Source organism: Bos taurus, chromosome 7 (genome assembly GCF_002263795.3).
Source record: "Bos taurus isolate L1 Dominette 01449 registration number 42190680 breed Hereford chromosome 7, ARS-UCD2.0, whole genome shotgun sequence".
In the NCBI taxonomy this organism is placed as follows: domain Eukaryota; kingdom Metazoa; phylum Chordata; class Mammalia; order Artiodactyla; family Bovidae; genus Bos; species Bos taurus.
In genome coordinates, this window is record NC_037334.1 from 76,836,289 (window position 1) to 76,862,298 (window position 26,010).

Below are 26,010 nucleotides of genomic sequence, written 5' to 3' on the forward strand. Positions count from 1 at the left end.
ATGTTTAATATTATAATTTTATAATATATTTTAGTACTTGGAGGGAAATTACACAATCATTACTCTTATTTTATGCATATATTATGCCAATTCTCATATCTTCACATTTTAGAGTAGATATATAATTGTTTTGTGATGGAGATTTTGACTGGGATATTATTACATTTTAATGACAGATGGAATTAAGAAATTCAACCTCCTTACATGATTGAATCTCTTATAATAGTCTCTTATTTTATTCAAGTGTTCTTTTATGTTCCTTAGTGAAGACTTCTAGTTTTCTTGTTATAAATATTGCTCATTTCTAGTTTATTGATTCGCATCCAGTATATCCCTTAAAAAACACCAGTAGACATTCAGAAAAGTTTTGATGTTTGCTAACTTCATTTCAATGATCATCTTCCTAGAAGTCTTTTTGAATTATATTGCTGGGTTTTTAAGTAAATTATATCTTCAGGTAGAAAAATAAATACACAGATGCGTGTGTATGTATGTGCATGTGTGTACATGAGCATACACAGTTTTACTGGGTAGCACTTCCGTGGTGGTTTATGGTAGTAGTGATGCTGGTGCACTTTTTTGTTTTATTTTTACTTTGTCAGGGATTTTCTAAGGTTTTATCACCAAGCACAAGGCTGGCTAGTTTTAAATGTATGTTTATATGTTTCTCTTATATACACATAAACTCATCAGTAAGATGATGATTGAGCAAAGACTTGAAGTATGGTGTGGAGTTACCAGGCACATTCCAGGAAGAGGAACAATTATCAAAAGGATGCGAGTGAGTAGGTAGAAGACCTAAAGAGACATTTCTCCAAAGAAGACATATATATGGCTAAAAAACAAAGGAAAAGATGCTGAGCATTGCTCATTATTAGAAAACTTAAATCAAAACTACATTGAGGTATCATCTCACACCAGTCAGAATAGCCATCACCAAAATGTCCACAAAGAATAAATGCTGGAGATGGTGTGGAGAAAAGGGAACACTCTTGCACTGTTGGTAGGAATACAAATTGATACAGACACTCTGGAGATTCCTTAAAAAATAGGAACAAAGCTACAATATGACCCAACAATACTACTACTAGGCATATATCCTAAGGACAGCATAATTGAAAAACACACATGTACCACAGTGTTCATTGAAACACTATTTATAATAGCTAGGACATGGAAGCAACCTAGATGTCCATCAATAGAGGAGGGGGTAAAGAAGTTGTGATATATATATATGCAATGCAATATTACTCAGATATAAAAAGGAATACATTTGAGTTGGCCCTAATGAGGTGGATGAACCTAGAGCCCATTATACAAAGTGCACTAAGTCAGAAAGTGAAAAAATAAATATCATATATTGATATTTATAAAGTGAACACCCTCTTTCAACAACACAAGAGAAGACGCTACATGTGACATCACCAGATGATCAATACTGAAATCAGATTGATTATATTCTTTGCAGCCAAAGAAGGAGAGGCTCTATATAGTCAGCAAAAACAAGACTGGGAGCTGACTGTGGCTCAGATCATGAACTCCTTTTTGCCAAATTCAGACTTAACTTGAAGAAATTAGGGAAAACCATCAGATTATTCAGGTATGACCAACCTTACAATTATAAGGTATAAGTGACAAATAGATTCAAGGGATTAGATCTGATAGACAGAGTGCCTGAAGAACTGTGGACAGATGTTCATGACATTACACAGGAGGAAGTTATCAAGACTATCCCCAAGAAAAAGAAATGCAAAAAGGCAAAATGATTGTCTGAGAAGGCCTTACAAATAGCTGAGAAAGAAGAGACGTGAAAGGCAAAGGAGAAAAGGAAAGATACGCCCATTTGAATGGAGAGTTCCAAAGAATAGCAAGGAGAGATAAGAAAGACTTCCTCAGTGATCAATGCAAAGACATCAGGAAAACAACAGAATGGGAAAGACTAGAGATCTCTTCAAGAAAATTAGAGATACCAAGGGAACATTTCATGCAAAGATGGGCTCAATAAAGGACAGAAATGGTATGGACCTAACAAAAGCAGAAGATATTAAGAAGAGGTGGCAAGAATAGACAGAACTATACAAAAAAGAGCTTCATGACCCATGATAACCATGATGGTGTGATCACTCACCTATAACCAGACATCCTGGAATACAAAGTCAAGTGAGCCTTAGGAAGCATAACTACAAATAAAGATAGTAGAGGTGATGAAATTCCAATTGAGCTATTTCAAAACCTAGAGAGAATGCTGTTAAGTGCTGCACTTAATATACCAGCAAATTTGGAAAACTCCACAGTGGCAACAGGACTGGAAGAGGTCAGTTTTCACTCTAATCCCAAAGAAAGTCAATGCCAAAGAATGTTCAAACTATTGCACAATTGCACTCATCTCACATGCTAGCAAAGTAATGCTCAAAATTCTCCAAGCCAGGCTTCAACAGTACATGAACCATGCACTTCTAGATGTTCAAGCTGGATTTAGAGAAAGCAGAGGAACCAGAGATCAAATTGCCAACATCTGATGGATCATAGAAAAAGCGAGAATTCCAGAAAAACGTCTCTTTCTGCCTTATTGATTTACCAAAGCCTTTGACTGTGTAGATCACAACACACTGTGGAAAATCCTTCAAGAGATGGGAATACCAGACCACCTCTCCTGCCTCCCTGAGAAATCTGTACGCAGGTCAAGAAGCAACAGTTAGAACCAGACATGGAATAACAGACTGCTTCCAAATTGGGAAATGATTACGTCAAGGCGTATATTGTCACCCTGCTTATTTAACTTATATGCAGAGTACATCATGCAAAATGCCAGGCTGGATGAAGCACAATCTGGAATGAAGATTTCTGGGAGAAATATCAATAGCCTCAGATATGACTATAATACCACCATTATGGCAGAAAGTGAAGAGGAACTAAAGACCTTCTTAATGAAAGTGAAAGAGAAGAGTGAAAACTCTGGCTTAAAACTTAACATTCAAAAAACAAAAATCATAGCATCTGGTCCCATTTCATGGCAAATATATAGGGGAACAATGGAAACCATGACAGACTTTATTTTCTTGGCCTCCAAAATCACTACAGATGGTGACTGCAGCCATTAAATTAAAAGACACTTGCTCCTTGGAAGAAAGGCTGTGCCCAACCTAAACAGCATATTAAAAAGCAGAGACATTACTTTGCCAACAAAGATCCATCTAGTCAAAGCTATGCTTTTCCCAGTAGTCATGTATGGATGTGAGAATTGTACTGTAAAGAGAGCTGAGGGCCAAAGAATTGATGCTTTTGAACTGTGGTTTTAGAGAAGACTCTTGAGAGTCCTCTTGGACTGCTCAGAGATCCAACCAGTCAATCCTAAAGGAAATCATTCCTGAATATTGATTGGAAGGACTGATGCTGAAGCTGAAACTCCAATACTTTGACCACCTGATGCAAAGAACTGACTCATTGGAAAAGACCCTGAAGGCAGAAGGAAAAGGGGATGACAGAGGATGAGATGGTTCGATGACATCACTGTCTCAATGGACATGAGTTTGAGCAAGCTCTGGGAGTTGGTGAAAGACAGAGAAGCATGCTGTGCTGCAGTTCATGGGTTCGCAAAGAGTTGGACACAACTGAGTGACTGAACTGAATGCATATACATGGAATCTAGATAGATTGTACTGATGAACCTGCCAGCAACAGACATGCAGGCATAAAGAACAGACTTTTGGACACAGTAGGGGAGAGAGAAGGTGGGATGATTTGAGAGAATAGCATTGAAACATATTCATTGCCATATGTAAAGTAGATAGCCAGTAGAATTTGGTGTATGACACACTGAACCCAAAGCCAGAGGTCTGTGACAACCTAGAGGGATGGGACAGGGAGGAAAGTGGGAAAATGGTTTGAGAGGAAGAAGGCGCATATATATAACTATGGGTGATTCATGTTGACATATGGCAGAGACCATTATAACTTTGTTAAGTAATTATCCTCTAATTAAAAACAAAAGACTAAAAATAAAAATAAAAAAAGAAAAGGACCCAGTCTTTCTGGGGCTGAAGGAACAGTAAGAGGATGGTAGGTGAGAAGAAAAAGGAGGTGGTAGATACAGATTTCAGGTAGGGTGGATCTAATCACATAGGGCTGAGGAGGATTGTGAAGACTTTGGCTTTGACTAATACAAAGGGGAGGATTTTCAACAGTCATGACATAATAAACTTTATATTTGTAAAAGAATCATTCTGGTAGTATCATCTCTAACTGCATATTTTCTAAAACTTTGCATTATGCTGCTTCCCATTCTTCTCAACCTCACAATTCACAGTTTCAAATAATAGTGCATAGTGAATGATAGCAAATCAGGGGAAAATGACATTTAAACAATGTGTACTTGGCTTCTAATATTGTTGCCTAAATAAAAATGATTAGAGACTATGGGATTCTCTTCTAATAGTTTATTTGCATACAACTCCAATGATTACTGGATCTTTGATTGGGATTAAATTGAGTTAGTTATATACTTTTCCTTATTTGCCAACCCAGGGGCAAGAGCATAGATTTTGAATAGATTATCAGAAGTCTAAAGCCTTTATATGATATGTTGAAGCTGAGTCATAAGCTCTGAGTTATGAGGTACAATCATTAATTTTCTCATTTTCTTCACATTTCCATGTTTTTAAATGTTAATCAATTCCTACTATTTTAGAGGTCAGAAATTTAAATGTTAGAAATAACACCCATAAGGAGATACATTTGTTGATATTTGTTATTAGAAATTAAAGGACAGTGAAAAACATCTAACATAGAACTAAATTAAATTTACTTGTTATCCTCCAATAAGTATACATTTTATGACCACCATCATTATAAATACCACTTAGTAAAGTAGAATATTTTTAGTTATATCTTATTGCTTATTATAGAGTTTTCAGGGTTTGACAAGATTTATTCATCATTACTCAATGTATAATACTTTGATACAGTTTTCAGCTCTGTTTTCAGCTTCTAGTTTCTTCATGTATTTAATTATCCATCATTCAGTGATTATTTATTGATTGCCTACTATATGCCACATGCTGTGTTAGATGCTTCAGTTGTAGAAGGGTATAAAGATCTCTTTCCTAGCCGTTGTTGTTATTGTTGTTTAGTTGCTAAGGCCTGTCTGACTCTTGTGACCCAGTACACTGTAGCCCACCAGGCCCCTCTGCCCATGGGATTTTTCAGGCAGGAATACTGGAGTGGGTTGCCATTTCCTACTTCAGGGAATCTTCCCAACCCAAGGATCAAATCTGTGGCTTCTGCATTAGCAAGTGGGTTCTTTACCACTGAGCCACCACGGAAGGTGCTTTCATGTTTTTGGAGGAAGAGAAGCGAAAAGCAAACCTAATAAATTATGTGGCCCTTACCAGGTGATGAGGGTATGAAAAGCTAGAGCAGAGAAAGGGAGACTAAGTGTGAGGAGATGAAGCCCAAGGAGTTGTGGCAGTTTTACTTCAGTCCATCAAGATTGGCCTAATAGAGAAAATGAGATTTAACAAAACTGTCAAGAAGGTAAGGAGCATGGCTAGACAGAATGGGGGATAACTAGAGAGTAGTAGAAGAAGAGAGAAAGTAACAAGAGGTCAGATCTCATAGAAATTTGAGGAGATTTTATGGATTCTATTTCTTATGATGAGATGCCTAGGGGCCCATTTTGGGCTTTGAGGAGTGAATTCATCTGAGTTTGTCTTTAATGGAATCATCCAGGCTATTCTGTTGAGGATAGATTGAAGAGGGCAAAGGTAGGATCAAGGAGCTCAGTTAAGAAGCAAATGCCAGAAAAGCAAACAACCTAATCAAAAAGTGGAAAAAGGCCTAAACAGACATTTCTCCAAGACACACAGATGGCTAACAAACACATGAAAAGATGCTCAACATCACTCATTATTAGAGAAATGCAAATCAAAACCACAATGAGATGTCACCTCACACTGGTCAGAATGGCCCTCATCAAAAAGTCTGCAAACAATAAATGCTGGAGGGGGTGGAGAGAAAAGGGAACATGATTGCACTGTTGGTAGGAATGTAGATTGATACAGCCACTATGGAAGACAGTATGGAGATTCCTTAAAAAAACTAGGAATAAAACCACCATATGACCCAGCAATCCCACTCCTAGGCATATACCCTGAGGGAACCAAAATTGAAAAAGACACATGTATCCCATTGTTCATTGCAGCACTAATTACCATAGCTAGAACATGGAAGCAACCTAGATGTACATCGGCAGATGAATGGATAAAGAAGTTGTGGTACACATGCACAATGGAATATCACTCAGCCATAAAAAGGAACACATTTGACTCAGTTCTGATGAGGTGGATGAACCTAGAACCTTTATACAGAGTGAAGTGAGTCAGAAAGAGAAAGATGAATATCGTACTTTAACACACTTGCACGGAATCTAGAAAAATGGTACTGAGGAATTTATTTACAGGGCAGCAATGGAGAAACAGACATAGAGAATAGACTTATGGACCTGGGGAGAGTGGAGGAGAGGGTGAGATGTGTGAAAGAGTAACATGGAAACTTATATTACCATATGTAAATTAGATAGCCAATGGGAATTTGCTGATGGCTCAGAAAAGTCAAACAGGGGCTCTGTATCAACCTAGAGGGTTGGGATCGGGAGGGAGATGGGAGGAAGGTTCAAAAGGGAGGGGATATATGTATACCTATGGATGATTAATGTTGAGGTTTGACAAAAAATAATAAAATTCTGTAAAGCAATTAGCCTTCAATAAAAAATTAAATTAAAAAAAAAGCAATTACTGTAATCCAAGAGTGAGATGATGGTGGCTCAGTACAGGGTGGGAACAGGGGCTATAGTAAGACTGGTTCAGATTCTATATGCATTTAAAATTTAGAACCTAGGTGTCATAAATTAAAAATTTATATAAAATGGGAAGAAATTTTAAAATAAGTTCATTCATTCATTCAGTTATTAACTTATTGGCTTTGAGAAACTGGAAGACTGGGGAAACAGTCAGTGAGGTGTATAAGGCAATATTCAAGTAGAAGACTTGGAGGAGAGATGAGTTTAGCTTGAGATAAAGAGTTAGGACACTGAACCCTGAATATTCATTAGAAGGACTGATACTGAAACTCCAATAGTTTGGCCACCAGATGTGAAGAACTGACTAATTGGACAAGACTCTGATGCTGGAAAAAATTGAGGGCAAGAGGAGAAGGGGGCAACAGAGAATGAGATGATTGGATGGCATCACTGACAGAATGGAGATGAGTTTGAGAAAACGCAGGGAGATGATGAAGGACAGAGAAGCCTGGTGTGCTGCAGTTCATAGAGTCACAAAGAGTCAGACACGACTTAGTGACTGAACAGCAACAAGTATGTATAGAATTTATATTCAAGAGGACCCTATGCTTGTTTTAATGTTCTCTTATCAGTGTCTTAAAATTCTTAACATTGTTTTAACAGGGGAATTCACATTTTATTTTTCAATGGACCTCACATATTATGTTGTTGGTTCTGATTGCATGCCATGTATGTAGTATATATACATAAGTAAGAGCCCTATCTTATGAGCTGTATGCAGATCAAGAAGCAATAGTTATAACCAGACATGGAATAACAGATTGGTTCAAAATTGGGAAAGGAATATGTCAAGGCTTTATATGGTCATCCTGCTTATTTAACTTATGTGCAGAGTATATCATGTGGAATGCCAGGCTGGATGAAGCAAAAGCTAAAATCAAGAATAGTGAGAGAAATATCAATAACTTCACATATGCAGATGATACAACCCTTATGGCAGAAAATGAAGAGGAACTAAAGAGCCTCTTGATGAAGGTGAAAGAGGAGAGTGAAAAAGCTGGCTTAAAACTCAACATTCAAAAAACGAAGATTATGGCATCTGGTCCCATCACTTCATCACAAATAGATGGGGAAAATGGAAATGGTGACAGACTTTATTTTCTTGGGCTCCAGTATCACCGTGGATGGTGACGGCAGCCATGAAATTAAAAGACACTTGCTCCTTGGAATAAAAGCTATGACCAACCTAGAAGGAGTATTAAAAAGCAGAGATATTACTTTACAGACAAAGGTCTGTATGGTCAGTTTTTTTTTTCCAGTAGTCGTGTATGGACAGGAAAGTTGGACCATAAAGAAGGCTGAGCACCAAAAAATTGATGCTTTTGAACTGTGGTGCTGGAGAAGACTTTTGTGAGTCCTTTGGCCTGCAAGGAGATCAAGCCAGCCAATCCTAAAGGAAGTCAACACTGAATATTCATTGGTAGGTCTGATGGTGAACCTGAAGCTCCAATACTTTGGCCAGATGATGCAAAGAGCCAACATTGGAAAAGACTCCTAATGCTGGGAAAATTTGAAGGCAGAAGGAGAAGGGGATGACAGATGAGATGGTTGGATGGCATCACCAACTTGATGGACATGAGTTTGAACAAGCTTTGGGAGATAATGAAGAACAGGGAAGCCTGGCATGCTGCCGTCCATGTGGTTGCAAAGAGTTGGACATGACTGAGCAACAACAAAGAACTCTAACAACTAGATAATTAGTTTTGTTTAAGAGAAAAGAAAGCTATTTTAATATAATCATACATATGCCTCGAAAAACAAAGGTATATTCATACTACAGATCTTTTTTCCCCTCCTTCTTGTAATATACACATACTTATTTAATGTCTTTGCCTTTTATTCACTTCATAAACGTTTCTTATTTTCCATTATCTCTGTGACTTAAAAACCATGAGTACAAAAATCTGTCTTTATATATTATTATATTTTCTTTATTCATCCCTATACTTATAACTTCAGACTCTAGTACAACTTCTGGCACATTGATAATGCTCAGGTATTATATGCTATGAGATTTTTTCAAGTCCTGTGGTTACCACCAAATTGATAAATATGATAGCTTTTTTCTCATAGCACAATCTCTATAACCTTTGAGCTTTTGATAGATTTCCTTCTTCATTCATCCTACATTTATTTCCCTTTGGATTATTTTGAATTATCCCATGCTTGTTCTTTTCTTTCCCAAAGTTCCTTTGATATCCTTTCCTTCCTCTTTCTCTTTGTTCTAAATAGATACATTACTTAGATAAAAATACTTTAGATTAATAATTAGTCCTCATCTTTCTCCTTTGTTTATTATTTGCTGCTCCTTTAATCTATTTCTATAACTATTACCTCCAAATTATAGTTACACTTCTCTCTCCAGATTCAAAATTAAATGTTATCCTGTCAGTAGGCCATCTTGGTCTCTATCCTATTCATTTATCTAACACTGGATATGATCCAGCTGTCTACTATTTCTAACTGCCTTATTTCTATTCACTACCATGCTGTCAGCAATCTACTCTCAGAAACTTCTTTTATCCTTACCTGTCATTAATGGACTGTTCTTGTTCTTTCCATATATAGTTACACTTGTATACCTTCCTCTTTTCTATTAATATATCCATTGCTATCAGCCTTTTTTAAAAGTTCATCTTCTCTATTTAGATTGCCAAACTCTCCTCAATCCAATTCATTTCACACAAAGTCAAAGCCATATATCCAAAGCACAATTTCCATTGCTTTACTTAATCTTAGAGACGGTGAAATCTCCAGTTAGTCCTCATTGTCTCTGGCCTCCAGAATATGTTAGGAGACTCCCATACTACAACTGTTGTGAAGTATATCATCTATGATTACTTATCAATTGTAATTTAAACCTTAAGTTTGTGAATGATATACTTTTAAAAAAATTCAGTGTGAACTCATGCATGCAACACATTCATTCCCATGCTTTCCAAAATGTTTTTCTTGAGAAGAGGAAGTAAAAAGGACAGATAATAATGAAAACACAAATAAAATATAAGAATTGCACATAACCAACAGATTAAGCTGTTTATTTCACAGCTCCATGTGCCAAACTGTTCTTGACATACTGTGAATAGTTATGATACATAACAGTTATTTTAATTTGTAGCACTATTTGTTTTAAATCCTAGATTTTTTAACTTAAATTTTTTTAGTTTTTTAAAATTTCAAAATGCATGGACCATTCTGTGCATACTAGAATCATCTCTCTTGTGTACTCCAGCACACACACACACACACACACGTGCATCCACAAACAAGCACATACACACACAAATACATACACACAGAACCACTCCACCAATCCCCAGCACTCTTTCTTTTCTTAATCTTCCTGCTCTTTGCCACTTACTTTCTCTGTATCTTCACATGCCAAATGCTTATCTACATTTGAATGTTCACTTCAAAAAGTTCCCTTCCATGTGCTTCACAAACTCTCCTTTCTTTGAACCCCAACACTCGTACTCTCCAAAGACACATTACTTGATCTGTCTTACAATCATCTGCAGGCTTATAGTAAGTTCCTACAAAACTGTGCTTCATATGTATCCACCCTACACTCATTAACAGTATCTTGAAATGTAGCAACAAAAGGCAAATACTAGAGAGGCAATGTAGATATCCACTGACAGACGAAAGGATGAAGAAGACGTGGCACACACAACTGAAAGGAACGAATTTGAGTCCGTTCTAGTGAGGTGGCTGAACCTAGAATCTGTCTTACAGAATGAATGAAGTCAAAAAGAGAAAAACAAATATTGTATAATCACACATATAAATGGAATCTAGGAAAATAGTATTGATTAAGCTATTTGTAGGGAAGGAATGGAGATGCAGACATAGAGAACGGACTCATGGACATAGTGCATTAAGGAGAGAGTGGGCCAATGGAGAGAGTAGCATAGACATATATACACTCTCGTGTGTAAAATAGATATCTGTTGAGAAGTTGCTGTCTAGCACAGGGAGCCCAGTCAGGAGCTCTGTGATGAGCTAGAGTGGTGGGATGTAGAGGAAGAGAGGAAGGCTCAAAAGGGAGGTGATACATGTATAATTATGGCTGATTTGCATTGTTGTATGGAAGAAACTATCACAACACTGTAGGGCAATTTTCCCCCAGTGAAAAATTAAAGTAAAAAGACATATATAAAAGAGAAAAAATAAAGTAAAATACTTATTGATTCTTTCCCAAATGCAAGAGAAAATGACACTCTTTTCTAACATTATGGTGACATTTCTTAGTGTTCTTGCACTATAGTTTTCAAAAGAATCACATAAGTCTATTATTATATGAAGTTTGACATTAGGTTCTCTACTTTGATGCATTAGGACCATAATTATGATAATTATTCACATGGTAATTGTTAAAACACAAAGCTTTTTGTTTCTAATAGTATAAATCCTTATCAAAATTAAATGGACATATAGCCTACATAACGATCATGTGCTTCTACATGTCCAACAAAATAGATTTGAACCAGGTTATAATGCTATTTAGTCTGTGGAACTACATTTTAAATAAAAGAAATTTATAAAAAACATCTTGTTGATTATTTAATACTCTTTCCATTAAAAAAAATTCCCAAACAGTGATATTTTAAGTTCTAGAATAGTAAATAATACAAAATAAGAATTTACTCTTGGGATAAGGTGGAATTTATATTGGTTATAAGTATATGTTTTTAAACTCCCCTGTTGATATGTTTTTGACAAAATGAGGACAACCTTCAAATAAAGCATAGTCAAAAAGAGACAGTTAAATAAGCATAAATTATTGTAGTAGCAGGAAAAATATAGTTTGGGGAATTATATTTGAGTATTACAAATGTAAAGGCAGCATAAAAAAGAAGTATAATGTGGGTGTTGAGGTTGAATATAGTATTTATCATCCTTACCATTTTCATTCATTTAAATAGAGTATATACACATCAGTTCACAGACAAATAAGAAGTAAATGATGCAGAGATATACAAACACTACCATGGGGATATTTTAGTTTGAACCAGTATAAAGTTTCATACATTAGAGTTCCAGTGACATGATGATTCAAGTAGATTACCTTGTATTACAAATACAGTTTTAGAGATATTCAATTCTCCCAATTCTTGCCTGAATGTTATGAAAGGTGATAGAATATGTGACATGATAACTCTGTTACTTCAGTTTGAATTTAATTGTCCTGCATATACATCCCTCAAGGCAAGAAAGTAAATTTTGCATTAAATGTTCTAATTTCTGATATATTTATTGTAAAGTTTTAAATAAATAATTTTTTATAATTATAGAATTGAAACAGAAACATGTATATTATTTTGTAAAATGTTAGGATATTCTCCACAGCATTTTTGACACAGAATATATTTATTTTATTTCTTAAAAACACTCTATACATTTTACTATGAAGGTCATTCTCTGGCAGTCTGTTTTTCTCACAGAATACATTTTGAATGGGGAGACATTTTAAGTCAGACATACAGTGCATATTAAACTAAGGCAGAAACTTTGAAGATTATACAAGAAATATGTGAGAGGTCAAATATGGAATTTCTTGCTTACTAAGAAGGAGATAAATCAAATTCAACTGTGTGCAATAGTTTCAGATTGAGAGAATTGTCAATTTTGAAGTTTGAAATTTTTCAATATTATAGTTTTTGCACTTAGCAAAAGTATATTCCATTTATTAACAAATTTAAAAGCCAATAGAACAATGATTGTTTCATTAAGATTAAAGGAATTCAAGATGTCTGTTGAAATGTTTAAAAGTAAAATGCTTTTGAATTTATATAAACAAATTATCTACTCCCTGTTTTAACTAACACACTATAAATGATCATGAGAATTTATGTAACTAAAACTAAAGTTTAAAGGTACAAAACAATTATAAAATATACCAGCAGTTTGCTACCAGTAGAGCACCAAGGCAAGTGTAAGCAGTGGAAACAGTCTACCTCATTAGGAATATTATTTAGAGTTTCTAGCACATGATGATAATAAAAATACAACCTGTTTTTAGTTAGTAATATTATCCTTTTAAATTCCCTATAAACAATGATTTTTATTGCTTGCCCCAGAGTGGATGGCTCCTACTACCCTGCCGTCAACAGCGTTATTTTACCTCTGCATTTGACACAGCAAAATGGAATACTGTCAACTATCCTTTTGAAATGAATATTATATGTAACCTTTTCTATAGTGAATTTATGATAATGATAATTATACCAGTTGTTTTTCTTTGAATTCTTTATCATAAATGACCTGATTTAATTTTCACAGCTTCCTCATAAGTTATACATTGTGATTTCCACTTAAATGAGATTAATGAAGGTTTGGTAACTTTTCCATAACTATTCAGATAGTACATGACAAATCTGAGATTCAACTCAAAAGCCTGTGCTCTTTCTCTGTCTAGTACACTTCACTAGGTGTGATCATCTCTGGGTCCATCCACGGTGCTGTAAATGGCATTATTTCATTCTTTTCTGTGATTGAGTAATATTCCATTACTATTATATGATATATGTATATATGTCATATCCATTCATCTGTGGATGAATATTTAGGTTGCTTCCATGCCTTGGCTATCATAAATAGTTCTGCAATATCATATTATATGTGAAGTCTAAAAAAATAATGATACAAATGAATTTATATATAAAACAGAAATAGGCTCACAGACATAGAAAACAAAATTATGGTTTCCAAAGGGGAATGGAGGGGGATAAATTAGGAGATTGGGATTAATATATACACACAACTATATATAAAACAGATAACCAACAAAGACTTACTTATAGCACAGGGAAATATAGTCAATATTTTGAAATGATCTTGAAGGGAAAATAATCTGAAAAAAAGATACTTGTGTATGTGTATATGTACATGTATAACTGAATCAATTTGCTATACACCTGAAGTAACACAACATTGTAAAGCAACTATACATTAATTTAATAATTAAAAATACCATCACATAATTCTTTAAAAAAAAATTAAAAAAAAAAGAAAATGTTAAAAAAACTGCATCTTAACTCCCTTGCTCATATGTCTCATTAGATATCCAGTTAGGAAAAAGATTTGACAAAGGAACTGCTATTGCACAGATAAAATGATGAGGTAAACTGCAGTAAGGAGAAGGCAATGGCACCCCACTCCAATACTCTTGCCTGGAAAATCTCATGGACGGAGGAGCCTGGCAGGCTGCAGTCCATGGGGTCGCTGAGAGTTGGGCAGGACTGAGCGACTTCATTTTCACTTTGCTTTCATGCACTGGAGAAGGAAATGGCAACCCACTCCAGTGTTCTTGCCTGGAGAATCCCAGGGACAGGGGAGCCTAGTGGGCTTCCATCTATGGGGTTGCACAGAGTTGGACACGACTGAAGCGACTTAGCAGCAGCAGCAGCAAACTGCATTAAAATGCTGTCAAATAGGCCTACAATCAAAGTTACTGGAGGTGATGGAATTCCAGCTGAACTATTTCAAATCCTAAAAGATGATGCTGTGAAAGTGCTGCACTCAATATGCCAGCAAATTTGGAAAACTCAGCAGTGGCCACAGGACTGGAAAAGGTCAGTTTTCATTCCAATCCCAAAGAAAGGCAATGCCAAAGAATGCTCAAACTACCGCACAATTGCACTCATCTCACATGCTGGCAAAGTAGTGCTCAAAATTCTCTAAGAGAAGCTTCAACAGTATGCTGACCAAGAACTCCCAGATATTCAAGCTGTATTAGAAAAGGCAGAGGAAGCAGAGGTCAAATTGCCAACATCTGTTGGATCATAGAAAAAGCAAGAGAGTTCCAGAAAAACATCTACTTCTGCTTTATTGACTACATCAAAGCCTTTGACTGTGTGGATCACAACAAACTGGAAAATTCTTCAAGAGATGGGAATACCAGACCACCTTTCCTGCCTCCTGAGAAAGTTATATGCAGGTCAAGAAACAGCAGTTAGAACCAGACATGGAATAACAGACTGGTTCCATATTGGGAAAGGATTATGTCAAGGCTGTATATTGTCACCCTGCTTATTTAACTTACATGCAGGGTATATCATGCAAAATGCCAGGTTGGATAAAGCACAAACTGGAATCAAGATTGCTGGGTAAAATATCAATAACCTCAGATATGCAGATAACACCACCCTTATGGCATAAAATGAAGAGGAACTAAAGACCTTCCTGATGAAAGTGAAAGAGGACAGTGAAAATGCGGACTTAAAACTCAACATTACATGTGCCTGTGGCGGATTCATTTTGATATTTGGCAAAACTAATACAATTATGTAAAGTTTAAAAATAAAATAAAATTTAAAAAAAATAAGTGAAAAAAAAATAAATAAAAAAATAAAACTCAACATTAGTTTTTTAAAACTAAGATAATCGCATCTGGTCCCATCACTTCTTGGCAAATAGATGGGGAAACAATGGAAACCATGACAGACTTTATTTTCCTGGGCTCCAAAATCACTGCAGATTGTGACTGCAGCCATGATATTAAAAGACGCTTACTCTCTGAAAGAAAAGCTATGATCTTTAGACAGCATATTAAAAAGCAGAGACATTACTTTGTCAACAAAGATCCATCTAGTCAAAGCTATGGTTTTTCCAGTATTCATGTATGGATGTGAGAGTTGGACTATGAAGAAAGCTGAGCACTGAAGAATTGATGTTTTTGAACTGTGGTGTTGAAGATTATTGAGAGACCCTTGGACAGCAAGGAGATCCATCCAGTGCATCCTAAAAGAAATCAGTCCTGAATATTCATTGGAAGGACTGATGCTGAAGATGAAGCTCCAGTATTTTGGCCACCTGATGCGAAGAACTGACTCATTGGAAAAGACCCTAATGTTTGGAAAGATGGGAGGCAGGAGGAGAAGGACACAACAGAGGATGAGATTGTTGGATGGCATCCCCGACTGAGTAGACATGAGTTTGAGTAAACTCCAGGAGTTGGTGATGGACAGGGCAGCCTGGCATGCTGCAGTCCATGTGGAGGCAAAGAGTCATACACAACTGAGCGACTGAACTGAACTGATTAATATTATTTTGTTTAACCACTATTGATTGTTTGTCTCTTTTGTGCCAAATACAAGAACCTTCCTCCAAAATCTCATCTAATCTTCATAACAACTCTATATAGTGGATATTTTCACCACATTTTTATCATGAGAAAAAATTATCTCCAGAGTTCCCAAAATTAAGTGAATGGGGAACCAGAAATTTGAGTTCAGGTTTTTTTTAATCCATTGCTCTTGTCCTTAATTACTAAGTCCTACAGGATAAATGCATAAGGAAAAAGAGGCAAAAAAACCTATAGTGTTCTTTATTTTATATACAATTAGTGTTATATTCAAAACATTGAGTGTTTAATATTAATTAACTCTCTTGGCCTAAAACTCAACATTATAAAACAAAGATCATGGCATTTGGTCCCATCACTTTATAATAAATAGACAGGACAGAAGTGAGAGTTGGACCATAAAAAAGGTTGAGAGCCTAAGAATTGGTGCTTTTGAACTGCAGTGTTGGAGAAGACACTTGAGAGTCCCTTGGACAGCAAGGAGATCAAACTAGTGAATCATAAAGGAAATCAACACTGAATATTTATTGGAAAAACTGATGCTGAAGCTGAAGCTCCAATACTTTGACCACTTGATGCAAAGAGCAGACTCAGTGGCAAAGACCCTGATGCTGGGCAAGATTGAAGACAGGAGAAGGAGGGGGAGACAGAGGATGAGAGGGTTGGCTGGCATCATAGACTCAATGGACATGAGTTTGAGCAAGCTCTGGGAGATGGTGAAGGACAGGGAGGCCTGGCGTGTGACAGTCCATGGTGTTTCAGAGTTGAACACACTGATCGACCGAACAACAACAACAACAACTCTCATATAACCTAAATTATTATGCTTAACTTAGAATGTTCAGGAAAACTGTATTAGCTCACAAAGAGATGTTAAAGAATTAAAAAAAAAAAACACACTTGATATCACCTAGGAAAAATAAACATAAAGAATAAGTTTTAGAGGCAGCAGTGCCTGTTCAGTCTTCTTACTCTGTTAGACAAACTTGGTCAAATAGTACCCGTGCCACGTTTGGGAGCAGAGGCAGTGATAACAGAAGGGAAATTTCACAACCTGAGATCTTCTAGAGTTTGAGAAATGCAAAAATTTTCCGTACACAGACGCACAAACAAATAACAAGGTTTTGTAATAGCCAGATTCCCACTGAAAAAGGCACAATTTTGATCTCATTTTCAGTATCATCACCTGGATCTTTTTTTTTTTTTTTCCCTTCAGAATTTCTCAATCCTTTTGGAAATAAAAACAAAATAGATCCATTTCACAGCTTATCAGTTTGGTAACATTTACTGGGTTGTTTTTTTAATAGTCACCTGTTATCAGTTGAAAAGATATTTGGTGGTATAAAATGCCATAATGTGCAAAGAAATGGCAATTCAAGAAATTAACATGTTTAAAAATGTCTTTTTAGGACTTTTTTAGCGTGCAAAAGTCTTACTTTACATGATATAAATTTTATGTTTTTAAAATTATGTATTATAAAGATTTTTCTTTGTTTGGTAATGCAAAGAAAATTAGTATTTTGGTTTTCATGAGAATAAATGCCAAAGACAAATGTAGAAGGCCAAGAGCAATTACATGATACATGGCCTTCCAGTTGATTCAGTGTGTTTGTGGTGATGAAGCTAACTGTTGAGGATCTCATTTTCAATTACAAAATAAAATTTCCATTTACTCATATCTTCCAGAGAAGTAGCACAAAATCAGTGTAAACTAAATGGAGAAAGGTGTTTCAAAATTGTATTAACCAGTTCTAAAGGTCCAAAATGAATATTGACAGAAGGCTTCTTGGGTGCTTGGTGAAGCTTTTGAAGGGCTTAGACCTAGAGAACTATTAATTTAGCACAGCTTAGTGGTTAGTGGTTATTAATATGAACATATTGTTCAGTTCCTGGCCTTACTCATTTGTGTGTGCAACTCATTTATCCTTCATGTTTCCCAAGTAGTTTATCAGAAAATGAGGATAATATAATCTCTCTTGTGGAATTATTTAAAAATCTAGATAAGTTAATATCTATGAGTGTGCTTGGGAAAGTGCCTAACACTACTGAATTCAGTACTGGTGTGCCCAAACTATTACATTTAAAAATTTTATTTTATTTCCAGTTTTATTGTGATAAAATTGACATAGCTCTGTATAAATTTAAGATGTAGAGCATAATGATTTTATATCACCATGAAATGATTCTCACAATAAGTTTAGTGAACTTTCATCATCTCATAGAGATATAATATTAAAGAAATGAAAAAAAATCCTTGTGATGAGAACTCATGATTTATTCTATTAACTTTTATGCATAATATACTAAATGATAATTATAGTTATCATTTTGTACATTACAATTCTAGTACTTATAACTGGAAGTTTTTACCATCTAACCCCCTTCATTCAATGCCCTCTTCCTTTCCTCCTTCCACACTTGGGTAGCGCTAAATCTTTTTTTTTTTTTTTTTCCAAGTTTGTTTGTTAGTTTGTGAAGTATAATTCACTTGCAACACTATGTTAGTTCCTGATACACAATTTAGTGATTCACTGTTTCTCTACATTTCAAAATGATCACCACAATAAGTCCAGTTACCATCTGTCATCATGTAAACATATTATGTCATTATTTATTGTATTTCCAACATTGTACATTTTATATCCATGACTCATTTATTTTGTAACTGGAAGTTTGTATCTCCTAATCTCCCTCAACTATTTCTCTCCTCTCTCCACCCTCAACTCCTGTAGCAACCACCTGTTTGTTCTCTATATTTATGACTTTGTTTATGTTTAGTTATGTTGCTTCATTTGTTTAAGCCTAAGTGAAATCATACATACAAATTTACCTTTCTCTGTTACCTAAGTGTCTTATTTCACTTAGCATAATGCTTTCAGGTCCATCCAAGTTGTCACAAATGGCAAGATTTCATTCTTTATTATGGCTGAGTAATATTCCATTGTGTGGGTGTGTGGGGGTGACTTCTTTACCCATCTACTGATGGGCACTCAGGTTGCTTCCATCTTGGTTTTTGCTACTAATGCTATAACAAATATAGGTATGCATATATCTTTTTAAATTAGAGTTCTTGTTTTCATCAGATAAATACCCAATAGGGGGATAGCTGAATCATATAGTGGTTGTATTTTTAATTTTTTATAGAATCTCCATATAGTTTTCCATATTGGCTACACAAGTCTCCAATCCCACACACAGTGCACAAGAGTCTCCTTTTCTCCACATCTCTCCAATACTTATTATTTGTCGTCTTTTTGTTAATGAACATTCTGACAGTGTGAGATGTTATCTCATTGTAGTTTTGATTTACATTTGTCTTAAAATTAATGATATTTCACACCTTTTCATGTGCCTGTTGGCTATCTTTATGTTGACATTGGAAAATTTTCTATTCAGGTCCTCTGGCCATTTTTTAATCTGCTTTTTTGTTCTTTCTTTTTTTTCTGATGTTGAATCATATGGTTCTTTGTGTATTTAGGATATTAACCTTTTGATATGTATTGTTTGTAAGTACCATCTCCATTCAGTAGGAAGCCTTTTCATTTTGTTGATAATTTTCCTCACTGTGCAGATATTTTAGTTTTACATAGTCTCATCTGTTTTTCTCTTGTTTTCCTTGCCTGTGGAGACACCAAACTTTTATATTTTTGAGTGATGATGTCCCATTAAGGCACAGAGGTAAAATAACCTCTGGATTACAGACCCCAAAGAAGTCCCCTTCGCTTTTGCTTTTTTCTGTAACTATCATTAATATGGCTTTCCCGATAGCTCAGTTGGTAAAGAATCACCTTCACTGTGGGAGACTGGGTTCAATCCCTGGGTTGGGAAGATCCCCTAGAGAAAGGAAAGGCTACCCACTTCAGTATTCTGGCCTAGAGAATTCAATGTACTGTATAGTACATGGGGTGGCAAAGAATCGGACATGATTGAGAGACTTTCACTTTCATTGTTAATATGGAAATAAGTATTCTCAGTACAACCATGCATCTTCTAATCACCATATAAACTTCAGTTCTGTATATACTGACAGTAACATATTATTTGCCATTCTTCTTAATATCTAGCTGAGACACTCTGATAGGACAGCAGTGTATCATAAGAGCTCTGTTGGAAGTATTTTGTCAGATTGTCCAAGGTAGGGATATAATGATTAGTGCTTTAGACTCCTAAAGAGAAGCACATAGATTCACTTTTTATTTTGCCACTGATAATTTTTTGTCCACTTCTCTTTGGTCTGATCTCCAGACTTGCTGTGGCTTAAGTTTCATTGTATGTGTGACTTTGACACCATTTTTAATTTAAATAAAACTCAGAGGCCTCTAATTCTAGGAATAAAGGAGTCACATAGTACCAGAAAAGGTGAAGAGGAAAAAAAAAGTGATTGATGTGAAATAGAAAGGAATTTGACAAGAGGAGATATAAATCTTTTCTGTTTCCTATGTTACAGATTTGAACAAATCGAAGATTAAAAATCTTCTGTGCAATTTGCCTAAAGTCTCAATTCATCCTCAGATTTTTTTAACAAAACCAATTTAAACACTTTCTATTATCTCCTAGGATCAAAAGAATCAATCAACATCTTCTACAGTCTTGTGGGTCCTCAATCATGCTTGCCCAAGGCAATGAAAATCAAATCAAAAGCTGCCTCTATGGGTTGGGAGTTATAACTCAATATAACAGAAAATACCACACTAGTAAAACCTTGTATAAAATAAAATGTAATTCACACTCACTGAAAACTATATCCTTTCAGAGATTATATGGAAATTTTCTCAATCTATTTGTTTTTTCCCTCAAAATGAGTTTTTAAAATGTCAACATGTTATTCTTTTTGAGGCAAAGAATTAAGTTTGTAATTAATCTAACTGCTATATTCCTAATATTTTCATTTCTGTTCATTTTGATACCTTTAGCTTATGGCATTCAATTTAGATTTTTTTGAAAAGTCAGTATTCATTTAAAAATATTAGAGATCACATGTAAGTATAGAAACCCACATATTTTCCAGTATGATTATGATTATGTGTGTGTTTGTGTGATAGACATAAAGGGAATGAGGCACAGTAATAGATTTGATCAAAAAGGTAGGAATAGAAACAACAAACTCAGGACAATCTTTCAATTTGTATTTTAAATGAAGCCAGTTTGATTCTAATAACGGTCTCAAATGGTTTGTCTGTGATGTTTCCTTGCAAATGGACATAATTTGCTTCCTTTATTATCATGTCTCAGTGTTTAGCTGCTGTATATAAAATGTATGCTGAATACAACTTAGTAAGGAGGTTTGAGATTTTGAATCTAACTACTTTTATAAAATGGGAGAAATTATTTGCTTTTAATTGGTTTAGATGAGAAAAAAATTTCCTGCCCCACCATCAATTGTGTTTTCACTAATTAGTTTCCTTTGATTTGAAGTGCATAAAAGCCTTTGACTGTGTGGACCACAATAAACTGTGGAAAAATCTGAAAGAGATAGGAATACCAGACCACCTGACCTGCCTCTTGAGAAACCTATATGCAGGTCAGGAAGCAACAGTTAGAACTGGACGTGGAACAGATGACTGGTTCTAAATGGGAAAAGGAGTACATCAAGGCTATATATTGTCACCCTGCTTATTTAACTTATATGCAGAGTACATCATGAAAAATGCTGGGCTGGAAGAAGCACAAGCTGGAATCAAGATTGCCAAGGGAAATATGAATAACCTCAGATATGCAGATGACACCACCCTAATGGCAGAAAGTGAAGAGGAATGAAAAAGCCTCTTGATGAAAGTGAAAGAAGAGAGTGAAAAAGTTGGCTTAAAGTTCAACATTCAGAAAACTAAGATCATGGCATCTGGTCCCATCACTTCATGGGAAATAGATGGGGAACCGGTGGAAACAGTGGCTGACTTCATTTTTGGGGGCTCCAAAATCACTGCAGATGGTGATTGCAGCCATGAAATTAAAAGACGCTTACTCCTTGGAAGGAAAGTTATGACCAACCTAGATAGCATATTCAAAAGCAGAGACATTACTTTGCCAACAAAGTCCATCTAGTCAAGGCTATGGTTTTTCCAGTAGTCATGTATGGATATAAGAGTTGTACTTTGAAGAAAGCTGAGCACCGAAGAATTGATGCTTTTGAACTGTGGTGTTGGAGAAGACTCTTGAGAGTCCCTTGGACTGCAAGGAGATCCAACCAGTCCATCCTAAAGGAGATCAGTCCCAGATGTTCTTTGGAAGTAGTGATGCTAAAGCTGAAACTCCAGTACTTTGGCCACCTCATGCAACGAGTTGACTCATTGGAAAAGACTCTGATGCTGGGAGGGATTGGGGGCAGGAGGAGAAGGGGATGACAGAGGATGAGACGGCTGGATGTCATCACTGACTTGATGGATGTGGGTCTGAGTGAACTCCGGGAGTTGGTGATGGACAGGGAGGCCTGGCATGCTGCGATTCATAGGGTCGCAAAGAGTCGGACACAACTGAGCGACTGAACTGAACTGAAGTGAACTGAAAGTCATTATTATTAAGATTACTTATTATAATCACTTATTACTATTTGATGAAGGAAATAGTACAGTAAATAGGTTCACTTTTGATCACGTACACAAATGTCTATAATAATTATTTAAATTAATATAGTGAAAATTGTATTTATAACCATGTCCATAGAATAAGTTGTGTATGGAATGCTTCCTCACACTGTTTCCATACTTTGGGGGAAAAAAACAGGCTGTGGACACATGTCTATATTTCATGTACATGTTTGTTCATGTTTATACAAAACAAAGTTTTTTGTGAGGATGCAAATATGGTTACATTGCACTGATTGCTGAGGAAGGCTTTCTTATCTCTCCTTGCTATTCTTTGGAACTTTGCATTCAAATGGATATATCTTTCCTATTCTTTGCTTTTAGCTTCTCTTCTTTTCACAGATATTTGTAAGGCCTCCCCAGACAGCCATTTTGCCTTTTTGCGTTTCTTTTTCTTGAGAATGGTCTTGATTCCTGTCTCCTGTACAATGTCATGAACCTCTGTCCATAGTTCATCAGGCACTCTGTCTATCAAATCTAGTCCCTTAAATCTATTTCTCACTTCTACTGTATATTCATAAGAGATTTGATTTAGGTTATACACGGATGGTCTAGCCCACTTTCTTCAATTTAAGCCTGAATTTGGCAAAGAGCAGTTCATAATCTGAGCCACAGTCAGCTCCCAGTCTTGTTTTTGCTGACTGTATAGAGCTTCTCCATCTTTGGCTGCAAAGAATATAACCAGTCTGGTTTCGGTATTGACCATCTGGTGATGTCCATGTGTAGAATCTTCTCTTGTGTTGTTGGAAGAGAGTGTTTGCTATGACCAGTGTGTTCTCTTGGCAGAACTCTATTAGTCTTTGCCCTGCTTCATTCTGTACTCCAAGGCCAAATTTGCCTGTTACTCCAGGTGTTTCTTGACTTTCTACTTTTGCATTCCAGTCCCCTATAATGAAAAGGACATCTTTTTGGGTGTTAGTTCTAGAAGGTGTTGTAGGTTTCCATAGAACTGTTCAACTTCAGCTTCTTCAGCGTTACTGGTCTGGGCATAGACTTGGATTACTGTGATATTGAATGGTTTGAAACAGAGATCATTCTGTCTGTCGTTTTTGAGATTGCATCCAAGTACTGCATTTTGGACTGTTTTGTTGACGATGATGGCTACTCCATTTCTTCTAAGGTATTCCTGCCCACAGTAGTAGATATAATGGTCATCTGAGTTAAATTCACTCATTCCAGTCCATCTTAGTTCACTGATTCCTAGAATGTCGATGTTCACTCTTGCCATCTCCTGTTTGAACACTTCAATTTGCCTTGATTCATGGACCTAACATTCCAGGTTCCTATGCAATATTGCTCTTTACAGCATTGGACTTTGCTTCTATCACCAGTCACATCCACAACTGGGTGTTGTTTTTGCTTTGGCTCCATCCCTTTATTCTCTCTGGAATTATTTCTCCACTGATCTCCAGTAGCATATTGGGCACCTACCAGCCTGGGGAGTTCATGTTTCAGTGTCCTATCTTTTTGCCTTTTCATACTGTTCATGGGGTTCGCAAGGCAAGAATACTGAAGTGGCTTGCCATTCCCTTCTCCAGTGGAACACGTTCTGTCAGACCTCTCCACCATGACCCATCCATATTGGGTGACCCCACACGGCATGGCTTAGTTTCATTGAGTTAGACAACGCTGGTCCGTGTGGTCAGATTGGCTAGTTGTCTGTGATTGTGGTTTCAGTCTGTCTGCTCTCTGATGCCCCCTCTCAGCACCTACCATCTAACTTGGTTTTCTCTTACCTTTTTCGTGGAATATCTCTTCACGGCTGCTCCAGCAAAGCACAGGCACCGCCCCTGACCTTGGAGGTGGGGTAGCTCCTCTCAGCACCTCCTGCACTGTCGCAGCCACCGCTCCTGCACCTTGAGAAACCTGTGTGCATGTCAGGAAGCAACAGTTAGAAGTGGACATGGAACAACAGACTGGTTCCAAATAGGAAAATAAGTACGTCAAGGCTGTTTATTGTCACCCTGCTTATTTAACTTATATGCAGAGTACGTCATGAGAAATGCTGGGCTGGAGGAATCACAAGCTGGAATCAAAATTACCGGGAGAAATATCAATAACCTCAGATATGCAGATGACACCACCCTTATGGCAAAAAGTGAAGAGGAACTCAAAAGCCTCTTGATGAAAGTGAAAGTGGAGAGTGAAAAAGTTGGCTTAAAGCTCAACATTCAGAAAATGAAGATCATGGCATCTGGTCCATCACTTCATGGGAAATAGATGGGGAAACAGTGGAAACAGTGTCAGACTTTATTTTTGGGGGCTCCAAAATCACTGCAGATGGTGACTGCATCCATGAAATTAAAAGATGCTTACTCCTTTGAAGGAAAGTTATGACCAACCTAGACAACATATTAAAAAGCAGAGACATTACTTTGCCAACAAAGGTCCGTCTAGTCAAGGCTATGGTTTTTCCTGTGGTCATTTATGGATGTGAGAATTGTACTATAAAGAAACCTGAGTGCTGAAGAATTGATCCTTTAGAACTGTGGTGTTGGAGAAGACTTTTGAGAGTCCCTTGGACTACAAGGAGATCCAACCAGTCCATCCTAAAGCAGACCAGTCCTGGGTGTTCATTGGAAGGACTGATGTTGAAGTTGAAACTCTAATACTTTGGCCACATGATGCAAAGGGCTGACTCATTTGAAAAGACCCTGATGCTGGGAAAGATTGAGGATAGGAGGAGGGGACGACAGAGGATGAGATGGTTGGATGGCATCACCAACTCAATGGACATGGGTTTGGGTAGAATCCAGGAGTTGGTGATGGACAGGGAGGCCTGGAGTGCCGCGGTTCATGGGGTTGCAAAGAGTCAGACACGACTGAGCGACTGAACTGAACTGAAATATACTAAGCATGGAATTTTCAAGAGTCCTAGTATCAACCATAACATCTGCAATCAGTGTGTAACTAGAAAAATCAAAATCACATTTAATTACCCTGTATATACTCACCTCTAGAACTAAATTTTAAAATATTAAAATTGCTAAGTTTAAGAAAGTTTACCTATGGGCTTGCATATGTTGAAAATAGCATGCATGTTTTCTTTTAATAGACTTTAAATCATTTTCCAAAGAGTTATCATTTTTTCTAAATTATATCTACAATTAATTGAGGATTGTGTTGAATGGAGCATCCCAGGTGGCTCAGAAGGCAAAGAATCTGCCTACCAGTGCAGGAGACCCAGGTTCAATCTGTATCTCTCTAGAGAAAAAGGAAAAAGTAGTTTTCTCCTTTGCCTTTAGTTTCTCTTCTTTCTCAGCTGTTTGTACTACCTGTTTAAACAACCATTTGGCTTTTGTTTTTCTTGGCAATGGTCTTGATCACTGACTCCTGTGCAATGTCATGAATTTCTGTCCATAGTCCTTCAGGCATTCTGGCTATCAGATCTAATCCTTTGAATCTATTTGTCACTTCCTCTGTATGATCATAAGGGATTTGATTTAGGTCACACCTTAATGGTCTGGTGGTTTTCTCTACTTTCCTCA